This window comes from Anopheles moucheti, chromosome 3, assembly GCF_943734755.1.
Source record: "Anopheles moucheti chromosome 3, idAnoMoucSN_F20_07, whole genome shotgun sequence".
Classification (NCBI taxonomy): domain Eukaryota; kingdom Metazoa; phylum Arthropoda; class Insecta; order Diptera; family Culicidae; genus Anopheles; species Anopheles moucheti.
Window position 1 is genome coordinate 24,012,603 of NC_069141.1, and position 24,845 is coordinate 24,037,447.

General features: G+C 43.4%; 1 protein-coding gene across 2 annotated transcripts in view; it reads left to right on the plus strand.

The window, feature by feature from the left end:
- Positions 1 to 24,845, plus strand: part of LOC128303956 (histone demethylase UTY) — a 90,181-nt gene that overhangs the window by 20,663 nt on the left and 44,673 nt on the right. Inside the window, exon 1 of one of the 2 annotated variants that reach the window (XM_053041062.1) lies at positions 4,778 to 4,888. The exons of the other annotated variant lie outside the window; for it this stretch is intronic. The gene's annotated coding sequence lies outside the window, so the exon portion shown is untranslated. Of the gene's footprint in view, positions 1 to 4,777; positions 4,889 to 24,845 lie in introns of those variants that run through there. 2 annotated transcript variants of the gene reach the window in all.

The following is a 24,845-nucleotide window of genomic DNA, read 5'->3' on the forward strand; positions in this document are numbered from 1 at the left end:
TGTGTGTGTGTTGGTGCCACTTCCAGGAAATTCCTGGTTCCGTTGTGCTCTCTAGTTCTCTTCCGGTTTCCTTCCTCTCTTCAGTAAGCAATACTCGTTTTCTAAGCTTATCCTCAATGATTTAGATGTGTGCTGGAGTCCATACACAAAACCATACGCATCTGGCAGGCTTATTTCCTTCAAAAGCTGCCGATTCCAACCCTCCGATGGAACACACAATCTTGGATTGATAATTTGCATGCTAACTACTTCCACTACTGCTTTGCTTAGTAGAACGTTTTGCCGTCTGATTAGATTAGACTCCGAAGCAGCAGTTTGCCGTGTACTGTTCCGCGTCCTATCTTATAAGAGAGGGATGAATGAACTACCGGTTCATCAGACGCACAGTGTTCATTCGGGGAAGCCACACCACCACGAATTCGGATTGAAAGTGCATCGATGCCGTAATAAAAACAGTGCAGCCCATCGGTTTGCATCTGTCCTATCGACGTCGGGGTGCCTACGTGACGACTCGAACCCTCCTGTACCATGCTCACTCGCGGTTTCGCTCGCTCAGCTCTCCCGTTCCATTGATGTGTGCCCGATTAGGGGTTGGAAAAGGGAACGTCGTCGAGTATCATCATCAATGCGCGCTCGCACACCACCATAAGGGCTGTGTGCGAGTGTGTGTATAAAATATGTAAGGGGGTAACAGGAAGTGGTGAGCAGAAATCGGAAGAAGGGGAGTAAAATTTGTGTCGGCAAATGGAATGCGTATGGGAGCGGGCGAGCATGCGAGAGAACGGAAGTCGTTAATAGTAAAGCGAGGAAGCGAGTTGCCGGTAGTTACGGGAAGAAGACAGAAAGAGAGTAGTTTAGATTTTAACTCGTGCGAGCCGTGTGAGAAAGTGAGAAAGAAGCTCGCGCATTGTGAGCATAACACCGATCTGAGCAATGGACAATGGATGAGAGATTAAAGGGTTCGTCTCTCGTTGGAAAAGCATTGCATTCTTTTGTTTATAGAAAGTTACGATACTTGCAATTCCCAGAGGAATTAGATACTTTTCGTGAAAACCCAGCATTGCATTAAATGTTTTCTTTAAACCTATCAGTTCATTAAATATTGATTTGAATCTCCTTCGAATGCCATTTGGCGCAAATTGAGTTAAAAGCCAGTGTGAAAGTTATATCGCTACGTTTAAACGCAGATTGCGCAAACCAATTGGCTTGTCTGTTATCTATCTCTGACAGATATTTAGTCAGCATTGCAGCTCGGATTAAGTTAAATTCGAATGTCATCTCGTGCAGAAATTTTCGTTCTATTATGGAGTTTGAATCACGGTTTTACAATCCATGTAAACTAGCGGGTGCTGATCAGTTTGCGAAAATAGCATGTTCGTGGAAATTTGTTATAATGGAAATAGAAACCAAGGGTCCTTTTCAACCTTTTCAGCATGAGGCCGGCTTTACCAAGTACAAAAACATCCAATCTCGGAAAAACAAGACCGGTCGAGTTGCAAGCCCTGCAATCACTCAGGTGAGAGCGTACCGAATGTGCGCTCTCCTTCCTCAAAAAAAAAGGGAAAAACAGACGAACCGGTTTACTCGCACGGTATCAGCACGGTCGACGAGAGCGACTTCATTCAATTCGAATCGAAAAACCAGCGCGTACGGACGTCACGCTCGCACGTCACGCTGCTCGGGTGTTTTGGTCTGAACGCACGGTAACGAGCTGTGGGGAAGAAGGGAAAGAAAAGTGAAAACGAAAACGGGGTCGGGCGAGTGAGAGAGAGAGGATATAATATACGGTATACGGCAGAACGCGCGCGACAGCAGGCAAAAGGAGCAGCAGCAAAGTGATTAGCTTTCGTGTGTGTGCACGAGAATCGATTGTTTGCAAACCATCCTAGTGTGCCGTTTTGTATAGTGTGCAGTGCGAAAGGAAATAACACCCTGCAAAGAAGCGTATAAGTGCAGCCAGAATTATCATCCATCCATCTATCTAGCCAAGCAAAATAGTTTGCCTGTAAATCTCTCGAGCAGTGGTGCGGGCGTTGCGCGCGCGTGTGTGTGTGTGTTGGGGTGTGTGTGTTCCCGAAGGTGTGTTCCCATTCTTTACTACTAACGTGCGTGCCCGACATTGGCGTGAAAATTCGTGCCTACTAACCGTGCATATGGGGCTGTAGTACGTGTGCGCGTGAATGTGTTAAAACCTTCTTTTTTTTGGCCGAGCACGATTGTGTACGTGCACACGTTTTGGTGCTGTTAGTAGGCAGGGCAGGGCAGTACCGATCAGTAGTAGTAGTAGATAAGTAACAGTAGCGCAACAACAGCACGCGAAGAAACGGTACTATACGCTGCTGCAGTCGTTTCGTAATTGAGTGAGCGAGACCGAGCATCATAGGCAGGCGCTTTCACAGCGCTCACAACGTCTCATTTCTCATCTCTCTCTCACTCGGTGTTTCCTCCTCACGCGCACGTCATCGTTTATCAGCCGGGGTCCACCTCGGGTTTGAAGCGGGTGGTGTTTTATTGAACGATGGAAGGAGGAGAGGGTGGTACCATTCTGCGTCCCATCCCCCGCGTGTTGTATAAATGGGGTGGAAAAAAGGGCCAATTGTGAGCCCTATCGGGGTGTGCGTGTGCCAGATGGATCGAGCGTGAAAAATCTGCCCTCACGTTGCTCACTGCTGCTCACCGTTAGCGCAGTTTTTTTGCCATAATTTTTGTTCACTTTTGAGCCAAGTTACAGGGCGGAAACACAAGGCAGAGACGTAAAGAGAGAGGGGGAAATGGATGGTGGTGTACGCTTCCCGTTTTTCCCTTGTGTTTGGCCGATTTTCACGGGAAACATTTTCGGGGGTTTGCCCTTCTTCTTCGGTAGGAAGAATTGGTTTTTTATTGAAGGCATATTTTTTCTATTCTTTGCATTCATGTATGGTGTTTGTGTGTGTATTGTTTTATCAAAAATGATTTCTTTACCGAGAGGGCAAAAGGGGCACACACAAATAGGGAATGTGAGATACCGCTCAGTTTGGTTGGAATTCTTTTTAAATTCATTCCACAGAACAAGAAATCTGAGAATAATGTTTTATTGTTGCTTGTTGTGAATTTCAGTATCACGGTGTGAAGCACTGCTCTAATGGTCATCTTATACAAAAAAAGACAATAAGAAACTCGGTAAAAATCAGTCGTAACATAAACTAGTTTCTATTTAATCATCTTAATTAAAAGCTTGGTGTTGGCTCAGCTTGAATACATGCATCTTGAGCATCAAAAATATCAGACAAACATTGAATAATCATTCTTGTTTTTTAAATGACATCTTCAATTTATAAAATCATCTTTAATGTATAAAAAATATCCTCATCTCATCGCTCAATCTGTTTCAAGTAATAATAGTTTTTTAGTTTTGCATTAAAAACTGTTTTGTTAAGATTTTTATTGTTGTGATTGTGCGTTTGATGATTTTAACAGTTCTGCAAACAAAATAAAGCTGGACGACGAGTTTTCCTTTGCCGTATCGGAATAATTTTAGAGCAACACACAATCGATCCAAACCAAGTGTTGGAAGAATGAAAGAATAACTCACGTACACCAACAGTAGTAAAATAAGCAAATGATGTCGTTGAGATGATTCGTTTCGATTTTCGGACAATTGGGTCTTGATTTGCATGTTTGGGAAGGTCATGAAAAAGCGGCTCGTTCATGCGTGTGTTTGTATTTACGAGTGAAATAAGGCGGCAAAAAGGGCCCAGGCTTGCTTTGTTTTATTAAAATTGTGAATGATTTCATCATTTCGATTGCTCCCTTTGCGGAAAACCTGGAGTATTTTAGAATACGAAACAAGAAAAGCGATGCAAATCCACGTGTGTTGGGGTGATCTTAAGGAAGCAATAACAAGGAAGAAATAGATTGATGTGAAGAAAAAAGGGCAACAGTTGTGTGTTGATTGCAAAACAGCAAGGCAGCAGTGTGTGCGTGTGCGGTTGTAACAAAAACAAAGCACACGCATGACACAGTTCAGGGTTGCTGCTGCTGCTGCTGCTGTTGTGTGGGAAACCGTAGAAAAGCTATTTGAAGTGAAAATGCTTCGTGTGTACGATAGTTTGATGTGTGTATTTTTAAACGCCTAACAAAAAATGGTGCCATGCGGGAGGGAACACACAACGTTTTTTGTTGATGCCTTTCCTGCAAACATGTACAATTCTTTTATATAAACAAAAACAAACCATTAAGAGGCTTCTTTTAAACGTTTGTTCTTAAATTTTTATCTTGCTGTAATTGTAATGTTTCTGTCAACTTTTCTAAAAATCCGTAGGATACAGTTGAAGGTGTGAAAAATCCGTGCCAGAAAGCATACTTATTCTACCCACCACTGCCCACCTCAATCGACTCGCTTGCTTGGCAGCGATTGAAATCATTTAATTCGCCATACAGATACAACACCACTGTGCGTGTGTGTTCGATAAAGAGAGAGAGAGTGTGTGAGATCAACGATCAACGTGTGCCGAGTGCGTAACCCGTGTCTGTTCACATGTTGCGTATGCTGCGGTCGTGTGTGTTAGTGTTCGTCCCACTGGTGTTCATACTCAATCGAAACGAAAACAAAGCTGCCACATTAATAATTAGTGTAGTAAGCAGAAAATAGTGAAAGAATTTTAATATTTAACAAGCAAATATTAAATTCATAATCGTATCACTGCCAAGTGAAGAAGTGTTCAGCATTACTTTCTGTCGAAGTTTACTGTAAAACCTGTACAACAACCCAACACACGAAAAACGAACTGCTTAAGTAAAAGGGAGTTGTTTTTTCTCTATCGAGGGCCTCGGGAACAACGCGAACAGAAACACAGAACAAATTCTAGGCAGGTCGAAACAACAAACCTTCACAAAAGCAGAATCCAAGGTAAGCCAAACCCCGTACCGAAACATTATTCGTCGCTGTGTGGTGTGTGTGTGTGTGTGTGTTAGTGAGTATCATATGCACGGTTGCACGCCCGCTGGTGCATCAATTTCAGGCATCGTCTTTATATTCATCAATGCTCCTCACCCGGCAGTGAGGTTCTTTTTCCTCCGTTTTGCCCTTCTTTTACCATGAGGGGGTTTGTACCACACAAACAAAAAAAAAACGGTCTGGTTTTCTTACCTTTTTTGTGTGCCACCTGATCGCGAACTTCACTACCTGGCTGGGTTTTGTGTGTGTTTGTGTGCTGTATCTCATCACGAGAATGCAACTTGCAACTGCATTCAGTGCACAGCACAACGCAAAACACAAAGGAAAAAAATCTTTGTACACCGTTCTGCCCACTGTGTGTTCTGCCAGTTGCTTCCATTCTGTTTGAGCTTACGTGTGAGAAGAGTCCGATATTTATTCATTTGGAGTGCTTTCATATTTCATAAATATATAGTTGTATTGTTGAACTTTATTTAGAACAGTTTGTAGCTTAATTGCTTTAATTTCGATGTTTATTTAAATCAAAATTTTGTAAATCAACAACTTTACATGTGATTTGATTATTTATGTAAAACTTGTTAATATTGATAAACTGGTGAGCGAGTGCAATTCAAGAACTTCTGAGCCTCACATATTGTCTGACTTTTACCTTTTCTATCCTAAAATGTATACTAAATTCGAAACATAAAATGGTAAAATTCAAAAATATTATCATATTATAGAAAAAATACAGTATTTATTCTATATCTATTTTGTACTCTTCCAATATACACAAATATTGCCCAATTTATTAAAATTGTAAGAATTTTTTTAAATATATTATTAAATGACCAGTAAAATGCTTGTGCTAATGCTACGAGTGAAAAAGTTCTTCTTATTTGATAAACTTTTTTCCGCACAAATATACAATTTGAAGACGAATTCTTTAGAAAAAGAAAGAAAAATGCATCACCGGAAATGCAACGTTCCCGAGTTTTTCCTTCTCCCTAACATCCTAACCACTTCCGGAATGAAGAGGCGCATGCAATAAATGTATCCTGTCATCTTTCTGGTTCCGTTCACCGCGCGCTGCCTAATGCCACAACTTCCACTCCGATCTGCCCGATCAGGATCTTGCTGTGTATGTGTTGGTCTGTGCATTCCGGAAAGAAAGTGCGCGCCTCCATCTGCGGGACCGAAGAACCTAAGAGGATCCTCCTCTCACACTGACACTGGCTAATGATGCTGCTTGGCTGGCAAAGATCAAGCGGGCAGAGAACCATCAAGAAGCGTATGCTTTTTGAAGTGTTTCAACCAGCGGCAACTCAACTGCTAAGACCAAGACCAAAAATGTAGGTCAAACGTTTATTGCATTCGCGCCACGTCGTCGTCGACACTGCGCGCGCCCTTCGGTCGTCTTTTGCGCCGGGGATGTTTATTTTGCTCTTTTCCCCCTTTTTTTGTTCTTCGCCTCATTTCCGCAGTATGGTGGTGGCTTGCTCTGCATGAAGCTGAGTGTGGTTCTTCAGCTGCCTTTGTGTCTCTCTCCCTCCTTCTGGTGGTGCCGTTCGGGAACAGGTGGAAATGGGGTTGGGCTTTGTTTGCACCACTTAGTTTTTTTTTTGTAGTAATGTTCAGAAAGTATAACAGACACTTTTGACCAAAAATAAAACAGCGAGTGCGAGTGCTGTCTAAAGTTTGTGCACAAGTTTTTTTTTATCAGCTACGTTATCTTCACAAACAATCGTAAAAAAAATATGTGTTATGTATGAAAGTGATCCACATTGACGGTTTTTAGTTTCGGATTTTTCGAAGTTTTATAGCATCTTTGCGATTTAGCTCACTCTCGAAAAGAGTGAGTTAAATACGATTGAGTGAGTTAAATTGGAGTATAGTGCGACTAAAAACGACGTCTAAAAACGCATTTACTTCGACTCATGATGGCTTTTCAACTCACTCGCTAGGATCTTACATCACTTCTGAATATTAAAACTCACGAGTGACTAAAAGTAGATTGAGTGAGTTAGATTAAGATTTCACACTTCGCAAAGACTACTCATTACTCACTCACGTATCGTAAAAAACTAGAAGGACGAGTTAATGAGTTATCTCCGAATTAATTCGCTGATAGTTAATGATTTAATAATGTTGGAAAATTGTCCACAACCTGGACAATATTTAAATAGTACCAAAGAGATATATTGAAATATACATTCTGGAAGGTTTTCCTCAAACATTAACTTACCTCATTGTACATTTTCTACCTTCACACACGTTTTGAGGTGCCTCGGTTCTTCATCAGTTCCACACATTCCAACGCGTCTGCGGCTCCCTGTTGGTTGGGTGTTACGTGTTTACGTTTCTCTTTAAGGCGACAATCGCTCTTGTTTTGCGTTCATTTTTGCGTGCCGTTGATGCACTTGGTTGTGTTTCGAGTTTGTGTGGGTGAGTTTAACCCACTCGGAGTTTTCCACTACTCTCTACTTTTTTTTGGCTGGCTATTGATGTGGCTTCGAATGCAGTAAAACTGCATCGTACTAATTTGCTTGGTTGCACAATTTTATCGCTGAAGGTCGAGACGATGATAGCCTCAGACGGTTATGTTGTAGCAAAGAATAAGTTTCGTTTAGTTTTAGACATTGGTTAGAAGTTATAATTTAGTACATTTCTTCGTGTATAATATAGTTTTATAAAACATTTTCCACGCGATCGTCTAAACCTGTACTCTGCCCTTGGAGAGAGGGGACAACGTTTTATATAGGCCGCGGTGGTGCGGTATCTAAGCACCATGGTCGTTTATCTTTCTGCGAGTAATTGCACTGTCGGGGTGGGTTGTAAAGCCTTTAACGCGATAGTGGTTGCAAAATGCAGCTGTGCAACTGGATCGAATCTGGGTCGGGGACTTGATCACGTTTGTTGCTGCCCCTCGCCCCACACCGTTCATCCCACCCGGCGGCGGGGCTGAGGGTGGCCTGGATGAGTTTCGATGGAAGCAATAGAGAGAGAGAGAGTACGAGGGGGAACGCGCTCGGCTTGTAGCTGTGCTGTGGAAGACCTAGAAATGCATCAGCCATAATAATAAAATACACAACAATAACAGCAAACAAGCGAAAATGCATTTCGAAGGACAATTATCAGGCCGAGATGGACAGAAAACATTGAAACTGAAAATAGAAATCAATGTTCTTTCCAAGCGAGATGCAAGCGAGAATGCATTCACAGCAATATTATTGTGTTGCATTTATGTGTATCGTTAAATATCGCATTTTGATTAGCCGGCGGTGGGTAGGCCCGCACACACAGCGATAGCGCGTCGTAGAGCGGTGATGATAGACTTTGATGATTCCGTTTGCCTATTATGGAGGTATTTTTTTGTTTGTTCCCTACTATATTCATTCAACGGCCGCCACACTAACATCGCTAACACAACACGGAGCCGGGCTCGCTACACTCCATGACATGATTAGCAGCAGCAGCAGCAGCAGCACAACGCTCTAGTGTGAGGCCAACCAGCGCCGAACGGAAACACGCGAATCATTGCGCGGGGTTTTCGCCTTGGGATAGGTAATGGTTTTTTAGTATCGTTGGATCGTCGTCGTCGCCGTTGTTGTCGTCATCGGCCATGTTTGCTTCGCCACCACCCGCAACGATCTTCCTTGTTGGCCTCTTATCGATGTGGATGGTGGTGGATGGAGCACCCCCCCATATGTACAGGGTTTGTGCGTGTGTGTGATGTCATTCTTATTTTCCCCTGGGCATGGGCTGTTGTGGGGGATGATGTCTTTTAATATTCGGAGTAAGTGGTTTGATCGTGCTTGGAACGAAAAACTGTCCGGAAAAACGCTTTTCCAGTTTGGGAGTTCTTCTTCGGAGTGTCGAAGGCTTCGAAAAAAGTTGATTTAAATTGCTGTGGAGGGCGTTGGAGGTCCATTTGAGAATTGAACCTGGGACCGGAAGCGCTACTGACTGTACTGTTTGATAAGCCGGTCATCAGGTCTAGTTGGGGCTGATTTAGCTGAAGCTCTAGTGATTTTAGATTTTTGTTATATTTGTATGATATTGCGAGCTTCTCGTTCACATCTCGAAGAAACATCTCAAGCGTATTTATCTAGGACGCATCACTGCACTTTAAAAAAATAAACTCCATCGCGTATTGAAGAAGAGTAAACGTAAATCGAAACTCCTCTTTCTTTCCCATACCATCCGGGGCCGCGCCATGTCAATGGAAGCAAACAAAGAAATATTTCGTTTACCTTCAGTAGAAGACCTCCAGGTCTCGCTTTCGTAAAGGTTGATGTTGCTGCTGGAGGAAACGTCTGTAAATGTGTGTGTGTGCGCGAGCACGGGAAGTGCGTTTCACAAGGGGGTGTATTGTATAAAGGGTTTCAGGTTCCATTCGTTGTTCGTATATCGTCGCGCCTGCAGAATCGTCCGGTTCGTTTGGTGGCAATGCCTTCGTCCATTTGCTTTTCCAGTGGCTTTCTTTGCCATGCCTTTGCTTCGCTCTATCTTTCTCTCTATTTTTGTGTGTTTATTGTTGGTGGTGGACCATTAGCGTCCTCCACCACCGGCCAGCGGCCGGTTTGCTTCTTATATGGTGTGCTCGAGCCGCGAGCAGTAGTTGGGGAGGATATGGCGTTCAACCTGCTGTTAGTAACTCAGCTTGAAGCGCTCTGGTCGTGGTACGCTTGTGTGATACATTCTTAGATTCAATTATTTCTTGGGTGTTTAATACGTGGCTTTGCTCAATGATGGAACCGTTTAAAGATGTGTTGATTGCTATATATCAACTTAAGAGGGAGAGAAAGACAGGGTCACACCAACCGGGAACTTTCTGCGATTAAACTATTTTGTAAGAATCTCCTACACTCACTCACTCACAGTACGTTTACTTTGGATCATAAATTCAACTGCCACCCTCGATGGGAGGGAGGTCGTCACCGTTGCGTTGTGTGGCGCCGCACAAGGCCGGGAAACACGGGCGCGCAGTGCTTGGGGTATAAAATAAATACGATAAATTGTTGGAGTAAAACGCGATGCAATGCTGCACACACAGCTCCAAGAGGGCCTCGCGTTTCGGTGTTTGTTTTTCCTTGTGCCCCGTTGTTGTTGGCGTTGGCGTTGGGGAAGGGGGGGCCACCTCGCGCGACGACATGATGACGGTTGATTGTGGTGCGGTCTTTTATTTAAACAGGGAGTTGTGTGTACAATGGCAGTGCGACCTGAAACTGCAACGTGGAGACCAGAGCAGCCCGGTGGTGCCGATGACATGATGCAAGTTTTGCGCGATTCGCCCGAGTGAAAGCTGCAATAAAAAACAGATGCAATGCCGGGGCCAGCCCAAATGCCGGCGGACCAGTGAGAGGGGAGTAAAGTTTTCTCATACCAGTGGGGATTTTATGTGCCACGCGGTACAAAAGAGAACAGAAAAACGCAAAACCCCACGATAGGTATAGGAGATCACGGAAATGTCTTATGGAAATGTTGGGTGTACAAGTAAGTTTGCTGCATCGTTATTTTCTCAAAATTTGAGGATGTGTTTTGAACCAAAACGGTTGTTTAGTACCAAATTTCAAAGATAACACATCAGAAACTGCAACGTTTTGTCTACTTTTTGGGAATCTATCAATTTCAGATCAAAACCCGCCATTCGCACGCGTGGTCCTATTTCATCGCCTGTATCGCTCTCCTCCGAATTCGACATAAACATAAAACAAATTCCCACTAGTACTACGAGCTACTGAGCTCAAGATCAAATCGTGAGACATTGCAAATTCCTGGACTTCAGAATTTCAGGATCCGGAAGAAGTGTGTTAAGGGGGAGAGTCTTGGATTGAAACTCATCTTATAGATTTTCCCATTCACTATTCTTCAAATTTATTAATTGTCCGTAGTATTGATTCTGATCCCTCTGACCTCTGATTAGATATGGTATCCTGGAGCAAGTGACATTGTTGCAGCTCTTACTTAAGAATAAAAGGGTTTAAAATGTGAATATTTCCAAAACATATTAATATTACCCAACAAATTTCTGGCAAATCAAAAGAGTACTGTGTCAATTTCTACCCCAATAGAAATTGTCCAGCAAATCGGGCAAGTCCAATTGTTGCTGTTTAAAAGAACACACGAAAGGCATCGTCTAGAAACAGCAAAATCTATTCACCGTTAGACCACGAACAGTGGAATTAGGTGTTGGTGTTGGTGTGTGTGCCCGTGCGGTGCGTAATGCAAAATGCACCACTGCAGGCGATCCTCGTCTGTGTTTGTGTGGGGTGGACGGTGACGGTGCAGTACGAATGCACCTTCTCCTCGATCCTTTCCCTTCGTCCAGTCCAGCCTCAATTGGCCAGTGTTTGCAACGACGGGCCTACCAAGGGAGAGACAAAGAACTAAAGGGGCCATCTAACGGGTTTTCCAGTTCTCGGGTAGAGCAGGAGGGGGGGTGTAGAGGGGTGTACAATCCAGACCATGTGCTATGCATGTGATGTGTGTTATTGTGTGTGTGTGTATTTGGTTGCATTCGTCAGCAGAGTTGAGCATTTTTTGTTTGTTTGTTTGCAATATGCTTTGATTCGTTTATCCAATAAATCCGTTTCCATTTTTATGGAATCCAATCTTTGCAACGCATTTGCATATGTTCTGCTCTCTGTTTCGCTGTACACACTTCTTTACGGAGATTTGTACGCGCTGTGTTTTGTTATCAATGTATTATATTTTTCTCCATTATGACATTTGTTTTTCTATGTTTTTCGCACCTGTCATGTTGGATAATTTGTACATTGAATTATTTATTGTTCTTTGCATACTTTAATTTTTGTTTTGTTTAGTAATTGTCAGATAGTCAAATAATAATTTATTTCTTCTTTGTGTTCATAACATTATGCGAACATCGTCTTTTGTAATCGTATTTTTAAGTTTAAACTTAAGTACATCATCGTCCGTCGTAAAGTTACCAAATGTTGTCAATATAATTAATCATATTCCTAATTACTTTACTGTACTAAACTTTTTCCTTTTTTGCTTCGCTTCTCGTGTTATTGCGTAAGCTGTTTGGCTTCGTCTGCCGTTAAGCGATGTTAACCGTGGTTCAAAGATAGAAAAAGGAAAACCAAGACCCTTTGTGCGTGCCAGAAATAGTAGTACATTCGATTAAAATAAAGCTCGACCTGTACTTGTTTTCTACCGTGGGTAGTGAAACGATTGTGTCCCAAGCAAAATGTGTGCGCTCATTAACCGTGTGTTGGCAGGTCGGTGCGCCAAACAAAGCCCGCGCTTAGTGCTTGTGAGTGCATTTTTGCAAATGACAAAAAATACCGCCCGGGCCCCATCACACACGCATCGCCTTGATGTTTCGCGTGAAGCTGCTGCAGGCCACTGCACTCTGTTGCACTGCGATTCGCGGAGTTTGTACCTCGTTAAGAGTCGTTCTCATTTTTCAACGTCCTCCATTCGCGACAGTTTGCACAGTATTACGATCGTGCCGCAGTAGGGCGCCCCCCTTTTATGCATTGTACGATCGTGACTTGAAGATTGTCATTTTATGCTTGGCACGCTACAAACGCCATTACCGCCATGGGATATATGCAATCTCTAATGCGCCGTAAGCGGTAGGCTTTTCTTGTGATCATCGGATTGGCGGCATTGGAACCACGCGTGACACTAGATGGAAGACGGCCGAAGCTGGCAGATTGTGGTTGCAACTGTGGGTAGCTAAATCGTGTCAGGATGATGTGGAGGCTGTGTCAGGGATTTTGTGCTTGGTTTGGCTTGTCGCTGGAAGGCAGAAATAGGAAAGGCAATGAAGATTGCACAATTTCCTGTTGTGAAGCAAGAATGATCAAGGGAGTAGTATATATTTGCACAACACTAATTCAACCCATTAAAGTAAGGGAAGGAACATTGCCAGATGTTTGTTTTATTATACTTTATTATTTTTACATTGATACTTTTTGAGTATTCACTACATGAATATTCGAATAAAGACTTAGATCATGTAATCGTTGTGAGATTTGATGAAGAAATGTTATGATGCTTCATGTAGATTTGTAGATTCATATGACTCTGATGATTCAAAAGTCGCTTAAGCTTCAAAAGCCTCTGGGGATTCTGAATCTCTGAAGAATTACGAATCTATGAAGAAATAGGAATCTATTAAGATTTCGGAATCTCTGGACATTCATACAACTTTGAAGATTGATGAATCTCTGAAGCTTTAAGAGTCTCTGAAGATTCATGAATCTGTGAAGCTTCAAGAGCCTCTGAAGATTCATGAAGATTTCGGAATCTCTGGACATTCATACAACTTTGAAGATTGATGAATCTCTGAAGCTTTAAGAGCCTCTGAAGATTCATGAATCTGTGAAGCTTCAAGAGCCTCTGAAGATTCATGAATCTGTGAAGCTTCAAGAGCCTCTGAATTTTTATTAATCTGATAAGCTTTAAGAGCTTCTGAGATTTAATGAATTTGAGAAGCTTCAAGAGCCTCTGAAGATTCATGAAATTGAGAAGCTGCAAGATCCTCTGAAGATTTACTATAGAAGCTGAAATCATGAATTCATTCATCATCAGGACAATACAATACACGAGATTCATATTCATTCATGAATCTAAATTATATGTCCCCAACATTAAAACACACTTCAAGAGTAAAGTGTGTCATTCTTATTAGAAATTCCATCTCATGTTGCGTAAGTTGTTCTTCAGCACTTTTGACAACTGTGAAGCATTTGGTTGAGTAATTAAGGTGCACATAATCTGTATTTTTGGCATAATCATTGTGAACACATAATGATGCACGTAATGTAACCGGGGCGAAAGTTTTATTCTTTTCTGGAGTTTTGCGGTGTGATTTTTTTTTTCTTACCACATTAATGTGTTTCGTGGTTTCTATTGTGTAAAATGTCAAAGTGCGTTAAACTTTAAATTTTGGTATACGATATACCTCCATTAACGTTTGGTAACGTTTTAAACCAACCTTTAACGGAGGAAACGCTTATTAAACCTCCTCCCTTACATCCACGTTTAAGTACTGCTTGTTAATGCGATCTTAATGCAGCCGGAAATGAAAATATGTCACGTTACATTATCTTCCCTCTGGCTTCTCTCATTTCTTTTTCTTCTAACCAGCTCCCGACGCTTTAGCGTCATCGGAAAAGTGCATTTTCTTCACATTAGTAAGCGCTGCGTTTTGATGCATCGCTCCGGTTGAGGTAGTTTATCTGCGTGAACTATTTTCATTTGTTCCGCTCAATAATTAAGTTCCGAGGGCTGGTTGGCAAAGCAATGTAAGACAGAATGCATCTTCAACGTGTACCACCACCGACCGTAAATGTCGGCAATTTCCACGGGTGTGCAGAGCAACAGGAAGCGCCAGTCGACTCTCGAACATGTGTCCCGTTATTCGATCTCCGTTTTGCCCTGGTGGAAAATCCTGCGGGTGGGTAGCCCACGAGCATCGGTTTGGGTAACGTGAAAAATCGGTTGCAGCTGTGTGCGACGCAGGATATTTTCCCAAAACTAATCACAGCACTGGAGAGAGCACGTGTCCGAAGGGGTAATTATGCTAGAGAGGGAATGTAGAGGCGTGATTCATTGTGCTGCTCATGGAAGAGAAGTGGTCGCGAATGTGTGGAAGCACGTGCTTATCGATGCGATACAGATGGATAGCCGTGTTCCGCATTTGTGGAGGTTTTTTTTCAAATAAATTCCATTGAAATTCAAACCTCAACGTCATCACCCCGCAGGCTTATCGCAAGAGGTACGTGTCTAGCTTTTTTGTTATCTTCCATCATCCAGCTGCTTGATTTAGACGACTGTGTCATTCACGTTTATTCACTGTATCGCGACATTTATAGCAACAGACGGACGGTGATGTATTCATTCGTTCCAATAAATTAATCGTTTGTTCGTGTGTAGGTTCGGATCGTGACGTGTGTTTCTGGTCGATGACGTGTACAGAACAGGCGGTTAGGAGGGATCGGTTGATCGTTACGTATGCAAAGCGTTGATGAGTAAGCTTTAATATTTATTCCAAATTGTTGCTTGTGTTTGTGATAATTTATTACACCCCATGTCGGAGACCGGATGGGAATTTTAACCTTTTTTCGTGTTTCTAACCGGAAGGTAAAGCACCAAATCATTGTTGACCACCACCACCACCGATCAGCTGATGTCCGCTCAATATTTACGATGATAGAGAGGGGCTAGCCTATATTTAGTGTAGCTTATCTGCCGGTGTGTTAGTGTGGCAATAACAGTAAGCAGTATATAGTTATTGCCATACGCAAATTATGAACTGCACCTCTCGGATCACGTGTGTGTGCTGACGGCACAACAGCAAAACACCGATGTGGTAATAATCGTTAAGCGCATAGTGTTTGTAGTGAGCAGCAAAAAAAAGTACGGCATTACGGTACCGTATGCACGTGTGTAGGTAGCCTGCCATGTGCTCTGGATAAATCTTTGACGAGAGCTTATTGGCTCTGTGATGAGCAGCTGCGCTATGCATCTACGTGCAGACGAGCATATGCATCCCGCTGGATGATGCACCCTTAAAATAGAAAGTTATTCTTGGCTGTGTCTGCTGTTCCTCCTTCCTGTAGCAAGGAACGGGGGCACGGCAACACGCACAAACACAAACTTCAGTTGTGCCATAAAAATAAACTCAACTTGGACGTTCTCCTCCAATCATACAGAGCAGCGCATCTTCCAACGGGGCACTCCAAGACGTCAGAAGATGTTCACCAAGGGTTGACATGATGTTCTTGTTAACTATCCGTACTGTTTGTTTTTCAGTAATTTTATTACCAACCCGTTTTAACGACCGTATCGAGTGTTGATAAATGTAATAAAGTGTGTAACGGAGAGCGAACAACAACATGGTTGCAGTTTTGCGCTTGAATGCATTTATGTTGTGACTGCCGGAAATGTTGCGCTATTGCGAATTCGAACCGAAAAAAAGAAGCTAAAGTTCTTTCCCCATTTGAAGCTGCAAGAGGCAAATTTCCCCCCCGCCGCGTGTGTGTTGTGTCGTTTGCTAGGACATAAAAGTTACTTTTTATTGCTTCGAAGATGTTTGTTGAATAAACGGCGTCACACATCTATTGAAGCGCACGCAAAGTTTTACGATCGTGTATAACATACACTGCAAAGCAAACTTTCACACGCCATTCGGGGGGTCTTGGGAAGGATGTGATGCTGTGGTAGTTATTATTCCTGAATATTCTAAAGTTTTTTGAAAATATTCCACCAGTAGCTTCTTGCGGAATTTTATTATAGTAACTTAATTACACCCCCCCATATCAACATGCTACTCCGCGAAATTTGTTGACCTACCTCAACGAAATGTCGTTCGGGGGGGGATGGCTCTCGAAATTGAAGTGTGCTCTTTTTGCAGTACTGCGTATGCTTTTTCTCTCTTCCGTGTTCCGTGTGCTCTTCTCTCTGTAGCAGGACCGCGCGTACGCATCCGCGGTTTGTGAATATTTGTGCACATGTTTGCGCGAAATGTACACTGCTGCGATTAATTGGCTAAAAACGAAGAACTCATACTTACTACCGAGTGATCGTCGGCCTTTAACTTGTAGTGTTACAAATTGTATCTACATCGTAAACACTGGCACCACAGAGCATCAATGTGAATCATTCAACGGATTGGATGTGGACCCCCAAGAAATAAAAAAGCGAAAGAAATCCCCGTATGTGTTGTTGCGTGAGGAAAAGTTCAACGAACCGCGCGATCGTGTCGCCGCGCTGATCAGGTTCTCCAAGCCTCGGGAACGTGCCCGGGCGTGTATATGGACCGGGCTGTGTGTGTGGTTTGCGTGTGCTTTGAAATATGTAGCATCCAATAATCAACATTGCGCACCACTTATTGGGGGTGGACCCCATTCGGACCCGCATACAAATACTCGCACAACTCGGATGGTGCGTGTATATATATATATATGAAAGCAGAGAGATATCCGTACACCCGCGCTAATGGGGGGTGTGTGGCAGTGCTTCACATAAATCGCGTACTGCCGCCGCGTACCGTCGTCCAATAAAACCGGGACGCGCGGATACACCATCGCAATCGTGGGTTGTTGGGGATGTATGGACACACGGAGGGGATGGACGAACTGCGCAAGAGTTTTGGAGCGTGTCGCGTGTGTTCTCGTCCTCTTTCCTTTCCTTTCGCCAAGTGGTGGGCAAGTGGTGGGCTCTTTAACTTTCTTGCCATTTTTCGGTCAACGCGCTCTCTCGCCGTGATGTGTCTTTCTGGTGTGCGTAATGACGGGGGGTGTCCAAGCGGCTGACGTCACGACGACCCTACATCGTGTTTCAGCATTCGATTCGGCTCGCTGGAATTCACCTGGCCACCAATGTGGTCTTCATTACACAGCTGTATCCTATTTTACACCTTGCGTGTCGAATGGGTAAAGAATGCCTTATTGCCTCTCTCACTCGCTCTGTGTTTGTGTGTGGCAAGGGAAGATCGTTTGATACCCGCAGAATCAAAAACCAGTTGTTAATGCGAATTATTTCGACACCGATTCGAAACGTTCCAACATTTCACCTGTGTGCTGGAAGGAACGACGTTCAGTACGTGTTGGTTTAGAAGATTACTCACAGAAAAAAAAATGTTTGCAAAACCCCGTTATCGAGATCTAATCGCGTCACGTAGAGGAACCGGTTTTTGTTTCGTGTGTGCCTAGGAATTCCCAAAGGGGTATGGTTTCTAGGAATGTTACCACGACTCACGTGCTGCGGAAAGGAATGGTAGAACACAAGAGGAATAGTTTCACAAAAGTTTGAGTCAAGGATTTATAAATTAAGGGTGACGCATAAAATGTCAGATTTCATATTTGGGGTCCAATTTCGATAAGAATTCAATAACGTTCTGTGTGGAGATCATGATGCGTGATACAGTATAATCAACTCGTCTAAACCGGTGAATACATTTGTTTCCGGAGTCGAACGAACTCTAGTAGCTCCAGATTAACTCCAAAAGGTTAAGGTTTGGCAATTCCGAATTCCAGATTAGGCTTCAGATTTGACTTTCTTCAGCATCTCGAGGCAGATCAGTTTGAATATCTTCAATACGTCTAGGTGTAACACAAAAAGCCACATGTTCTGCCAATAGAATAGCCATAGATATTCTGCTTTAATGTCAGATGTGCCGGAGCGTCCCGGTGGCATGATGGTAGCAGCGCCGCCCTTCACACGAACGGGCCGGACCAAAATCCCATCCGGACCAATCCTCCCGTACGCAAGACTGACTATCCAGCTAACCGGATACAAAAAGTCTCAGAAATGGCAAACCTCTCTAATAGAACTCTTGAGGGTGTTGTGCCGATAAAGAAGAAGAATATCAGGTGTAGTTATGCTAAACCGATTTGCGATCAGTACGATGACCCAAATTCTACATTCCATAACACCTACGAGACCTACGTCATATGGTGGTACCTCGCGTTTGTAGTACCGTCTGCCGCCGATGTAAACAAATTCCATTCTTACGCACCACCAACCCGTGCACCGTTCGCAAAACGGAAGGCGGATTAGCATCTGTCGCGCACTAAAATATCTTTCACCAGCTTGTTTGATCACTTGTCATCTTGCGACAATAACGATCCACGGCATCATAAACAATTCTCGTACATTCTCTCTCCACCTCTTCTTGCCCGGAGGTGCACGCAAAATAAGTGTCATTGTGTCACATAAGGGCCACAATACTACAACAACACCCGCACCGCAATTCGGATGCACTGGTGAGAAGAGTATTGGTGTTTGTGGAGTGGATCAAAATAAAACCCAAAACAAAATAACAACAGCAACAAAAAAAAACCAGTGCCGAAACCAGTTCTCCATGCGTGTTACATACCATCACCACCATGCTCACATTCCGCGTGACTTTCCAGTCCATTATTTAATGTTGGCTTTATATGGTGCGGCTGCTGCTGCAACACCAACAAAACCGGTAACACCGGGATCATCTCACCTCGTCGGCCACAGCCCGAATGTGCAGTCATCATCATCATCATCATCATCATCGTGCACACGTGAATTTAAACACGCGGGGCACGGCGCAGCATCCGTTTGGCATTGCTTGCGAGTTGTTGCCCAGCAGGGTGGCCATTGGTAAAGTTTCCGTAAATACAAATAAACTGCAAAATGAAGGAAAGAGATTAGTGCAGTTTATAAGAGATTTCAACACCGCGATATACAATTAATTTGGTAGCATTCGTGAAGAACTCTAGAGAGGAACAAGGGAGGTGTTACCTTTTAGACACTGATAATGTTTTAAAAAAGTGTACCAATTATGTCGAATTAGGAAGGTGCAAATAAAACAATTTCTTTTGGGGGATTTGTGTGTAATAAATACAAACATAACGTAAAACTCGAAAGCGATAGTCGAAAAGAACATCTCAAGACACATCTCCTGCAGTGGTGAAGAGAAAGGAAGAAAGATGAATTAATATTACTTTTTATTATTATTTACTCAAGCAGAAGAAGAGTGATATGTGAACAGAAAGTTAAACTTTCAATCACAAACATTTAGACATTTATGAGTTTCCCACATGAAATATGAATCGTTTTCCGTTAACACCACATCCCATGTGCCCTTTTTGTGGCGGTGTGATGATGGATGTTCGGCCATGAACACCTCTTTCGGCTATATTAATTTTAGTGCTTTTTAAAGAATTGAGTGCTTCGGGTTTAAAACTATTATTTGATGGTATTTAAATCTTACCTAAAATCGGCTTCTTCAGGTAACAAAACAAAAATAAATAAATAAACGTCCCAACATAAATGCTTTTGAAGACTTGAAGTCCTTTTTATTGTTAAAGCTCATTAGTTGATTTATATGTTTTGTGTTTCCTTTTGCACCTTTTTTTTCTGTTGTTGTTGGTAAGAAGAAAGACGCGCGCGCAGGTATTTCATTCCTTGATTATACAGTGAATAAGCAAAAGGGATGAGCTCATAAAAAGCTCCCCCCGCTCCGAACGGGCATTTTCGTCAGGTTTCGGAAATACAGCAACAACAGCCGCCGAGTGCGCACCCGAGACACATTGTTCGGTGGCAAAACTGTTTACAACCCTACCGGGCATACAGGGTTCCTGTTTCGTTTCCGAGTGAGGGTCCTCCAACAGGGAGACAGATCGTTTTATGGTGCATTTGATCATGCTTCTTTTCATGTGTGTTTTTGCTACCTTACTGCTGCAATGGGACAGGGGATTGATAGTAGAGGATCGGGAGAGCTTCTTCCGTCTTCTACAAGATTCCTCCCCTACACTTGGGGCGCCCCGCGAAACCAACTCTAATACAGATGCGTGCACCGCAGTTTTAGGAGCGGTTCGTAAAGAATCACCGTGGGGCTGTGGCGCGGGCCGGAGACTCGGAAACGTCGAGCTGGCCGCCGAGAACGAGTGGCTAAAATGAAGACGAAAAGTTTATTGAACCTTCTCGCGCGTCTCGCGGGGTCGGTTTGTTCGCGGTCTCGGTCTGGGCCGGTCTTTCCTGGTCAATCCGATGACGGGGGACGGGGGCCCAACCGGATGGGAGTGTTTACGAGGGGGGGGGGGGGGACTCTAGCTCACAGTCTTGATCGCGTTTTTGTGTGCGTGTGTGTGTATTATTTTCTGTTCCTTCTTACACACCCATCTTTCGAGGTTTTGAGTGTAGTAACTTCGTGGTTTCCTCTCCCCTTGTGATCGTAAACCAAACTGTGCGCGGAAACATGCGAAACCCGGCGGGGCAAGTACAAAAAAGGGATGGGGAACGCATTTTGCTGCGCAATATTAGCTCGCGACGACGATCGTTTCGCGTCTCCTCGTCTTTCAGCGGGACGAGAGGAGGGACTCACCTGATTTGCTGCATGCGCCCAGTTCATCATCATCTCTTTGTTGGTAAAGTGCATTCAACTGAGGCGACGATCGTCGTTGTTGCTGGCTGTTTGGCACATTTTGTTTGGTTTATGACTGACCGCTTTTCGGGGCGCGATGGAAATTGGTCCACGTCGGGCGGCTGTTGAACATGATGAGAGGATGACGATGATTACGACGGGGTCTCTTGCAGCATACACACACAGAGGGGAGACACAGAACTGTGCCAATTCCAGGGACATCAATTTGCCAGCTTTCAGTCTCACTGGGGAATGGGTTTTTGACGTTTACTTGTTTGGGTGTTTTATCTGTCATGGAAGGCATTTTATCCGGATAAACTCCTCTATTTCTATTGTCTCTATTGCACTTCTGTTATGTAAGCTTTATTTTTGTAGTCTTGATTTTGTTGCATTGAGTTAAAATTACAAAAGTAATCTTTTAATTTATTAACATATTGAAGTTGATATTTTTATTTATATAAGCTAATTATAACGTTAGCATTATTACATTCATGAGATGATGTAACGGGAGTTTAAGACGGAAAAAGGTAATTTAATAATTTTAATCTTAATTGTTGTAAGCAAAGAATGTAACTAAATTGCAGAATAATTTTGCAAAGAGACACAATTAAAACCCCTTTCCAGGATGTCACGTAGATTTATTAAATAAAACAATCCTGAATACGTTATTCTGGTGACTCTCCCTTCAACCCCCAATTCAAATCCTTGTCGCCTTCAAGGACCACCCCGTAAAAGGGGAAATGAGATACGACGATGATACACGGGATGTGCGAGATGAGTCTCTGGTACGAAGGGCTTTTCGTTTTCTGCAAGTGCATTTATTACTCCCAGTTTTCCACTCAAACTCTTCCCTTCGCGGACCTTCAAGCCCCGCGGAAGAAGCAGAGGAGCTTTAAAGTAACGAGTAACATTGTGCACAGTAATTGAGCCAGTGTTGTTAGTGTTTGTGTGTTTGTGCATTTTCTTCTGTTTTTGGACCGGTTCTTGGTTTTTTTTTTCGAGGAGCACCCCGACGTCCCCCAACCTCCCCCTCGTATTCCCGCTGTTCTTCAGGTCTACCAACACGACGAGCCCTTGAAAAAAGGTAGTTGCGAAGGTGAGAACATGCTTCTGGGGGTGCTCAGTTCTCTCTGTGAGTGTGTATGACTGTGTTTTTGGGGGTGAGGAGGCAGGTTGTATTTTTTTTGGTTTACTACAACCCAAAAAAAAAACCAAAATAAATGTGTGTTTTGCACGCCGACGGGGTTGGTGAACGGCAGCATCATGAGCACGTGCGATAATTTGTATGCTTTGCAATGATCAGCTGATTTTGACAAAACGTGTTTCAGGTTTTGTTGTCCCCGTGAGTTGAGGGGAAGAGAGACCGCCAACGGTGTGTTGTGTTTACATTTGTTTGTGTTTTTTTAATAAGTTTAGTAAAAGATCTTTTTGACATCTGTAGGTTTTCAATGTTGATTGTAAAATAAAATAAAATTGCATGTAATTAATGACTAATTAACAAAACAGAAAGAATGCAATTTAAAAAGTCCTGAGTAGTGTAGCGTTAGAGTTAAGTTTTAAATAAAACAGACATGTGTCATGATCTTTCTTTAATGCATTCACACACAAAAAAAACACAAACATTTGCCTTGTTTTTTGTAGAATAAAATGCGCACACAAAAAAGCGCAGAGATCATCGCACCCGCTGGGTATATACCGCTGTCCCCGAAAAGTCACCCACTCCCAACAACAAACCACCCCCTCCACTCGCGAGTTGTAAAATGCACCGATCGCAAGATCCCAGAATAAAACACACCCTTTCGTTTGTGTATGTGTGTGCGATGACTGTTGTATGTGTGTATGTGTGTGTGTGTACGGATGATGTGACTTTGTTGTGGCGATTGTGGCTTTGCGAATTTGGTTTTCGCCTGGGCGTAATTTCTCAACCCTTCTTACTTGCACCCGAACCCAGCAGACGGAAATAGCTGCAACTGCTGACCCCCCAAGCGAGCGACCGGGGGTGTAGGAAGAACGGGGATCGGGATCAATTCCTGCGGCAAGCAGGGGGTGGTGCAGTTTGCAATTTTGTGCAACAACAACGTAAAAAAAAACAACCCCCCCCAAGCCAAAAGGGGCAATGCACACCGGAACGAATGCGATCGCCGAGTGATGAACGCTCTCGATTCTCGGTGTGTGGTGTGTGGTGTGCTCTGCTCTATCGAGCGCTGTCCCGATGGGGGGATAACCATGATGCGTTCATCGTTTGCTTTTAGCTGGTGGTGGCTCCGGACCAAGCGTGTGTGTGCGCGCGCGCGCGCTTGGTTGCATTTTGTGCAACCGATGCACATAAATCTTTCGGCATGTGCGCGGGGCGCAGCACACACACTCTGCGTGTTCTCTGTGTGTGTGTGTGCCCTGTTGCTGTTTAGGATGAACAAAATGGAACACAAAGCATTTTAAGCCGCTTCTTTTGCTGGTGCAATTTTTGCTGTTACGGGGAGCGAACAAGCGTAAAACAAAGCTAAGAAAAGTAATGATAAAGTGGGGGGTACCAATGGCATACTTTTGTAATTGATGATGAGCCCACTGAATGGAGATAACGTTAAATGACTAAATCAATTCCGACTTCAATTAGAATCAATTACAGTGGTAGGGATTTTAGTGGCAGAAGTTGTTTAGTAGAATTTCTATTGATAATTATTATTATTATACTTTATTATTTACATTATTATTAAATATTGAAATATTCCTTTATAAAAGGAATTTGGTTCCAAATTGTTAAAACCCCGAATTTTTTGTGAAATTCCTTCTCTTGCTGAAGTTTAGAGCGAGCATTAACGTTGGCTGCGGTTTACATTAACCTGTGTAACAGAGAGTGGTGCGGGGTAGTGTCCTTGAATCAGTGTGCATGAAGGTTTCGCCGTTGGGTCGTTGGCCGTCAACGCTGCTAGACTCCGGCGACTCTTCTTAAGCGGCGAAGGCGTGTGTGTGTGTGTGTGTGGACTTGGGCTGAGGTCATTTATCTTAAGACATAAGCGAACTTCAAAGCTGGCTGGAGATGCAACCCTCTCCTGGTGGGGTGGAGTTGGTTCTTCCCAAGGTGTTGGGCAATTCTTTACGCCCGGGTATCTTGGAATGATGTGGAGGTAGCTTAGGTAGTAGTTTTATCCGTCTCGCTTGTTTCGTCTATTCCCTCCCCCGAGTAAACTGGTTGGTTAAAACGGTCCAATGGTCATGGGTGGGATGCTGCAAAAATTGATTTTCCATAGTTTCGTTTTTGTGTCGTGTCCATGCGCGAAGTTTATTCTTATCCTACACTGCCATCTCACAGCCAACACATCCGTCACCGTTTTGAGCCCCATGCATTAATGTTCCATTTTTCTTCTCGTCTCCAATTTTCTTTCACAGGTAAGCATGATGCAGCAGCCTCTAAGATATGACCCGGGAATCGTCGTGCGAAAGCACAGAACGTGGAGATGCTCTCTTGAAGCGTGTGTAGCGTGTGGTAAAAAGCTGCTTCAACAAGTGGCTTAAGAAGGGTGCATTTTATAGCCAACAGTGGCGTAAAAAAGGAGTGTGTAAAAGTTAACTATTATTTTCTCAATTTTCTCAACACTTGTGGCGGGATTGTACCCCAAACAGCTACCAAGTGTTCTTTCCTTTCTGCATTGTTCTGCATGCTGCAAAAATGAATTCAATTACTGAGCATGGTTTGAATAGAATGTTATGCTAATTCTTTAAACTATATGCTATTAAACCTAAATTGGTTCCCGTATTAACGCGGGACCATTAAAACGGCACTAAAGTTAAAATAGACTTTATTAGGTATCGATTGGGTTACAGTCGGTTAACGAGAGAGAACCCTCCATCTTCGCGGTCCGTTTTCTGCAATAACCTGATTCTTGAGCCCACTAGACATCTGAGGGAAAAGAAACGTTGCATATTTCTATCCCGTCCCGACGGTGAGCTCTGCTGCCTCAGAAGCCCATCGATACGGGCCATGGTCGGGTTTATTGGTGGTTTCTTTCGTTTTATTTCATTCCGTCTTCGGCGCCCTGCTTGGGGCTT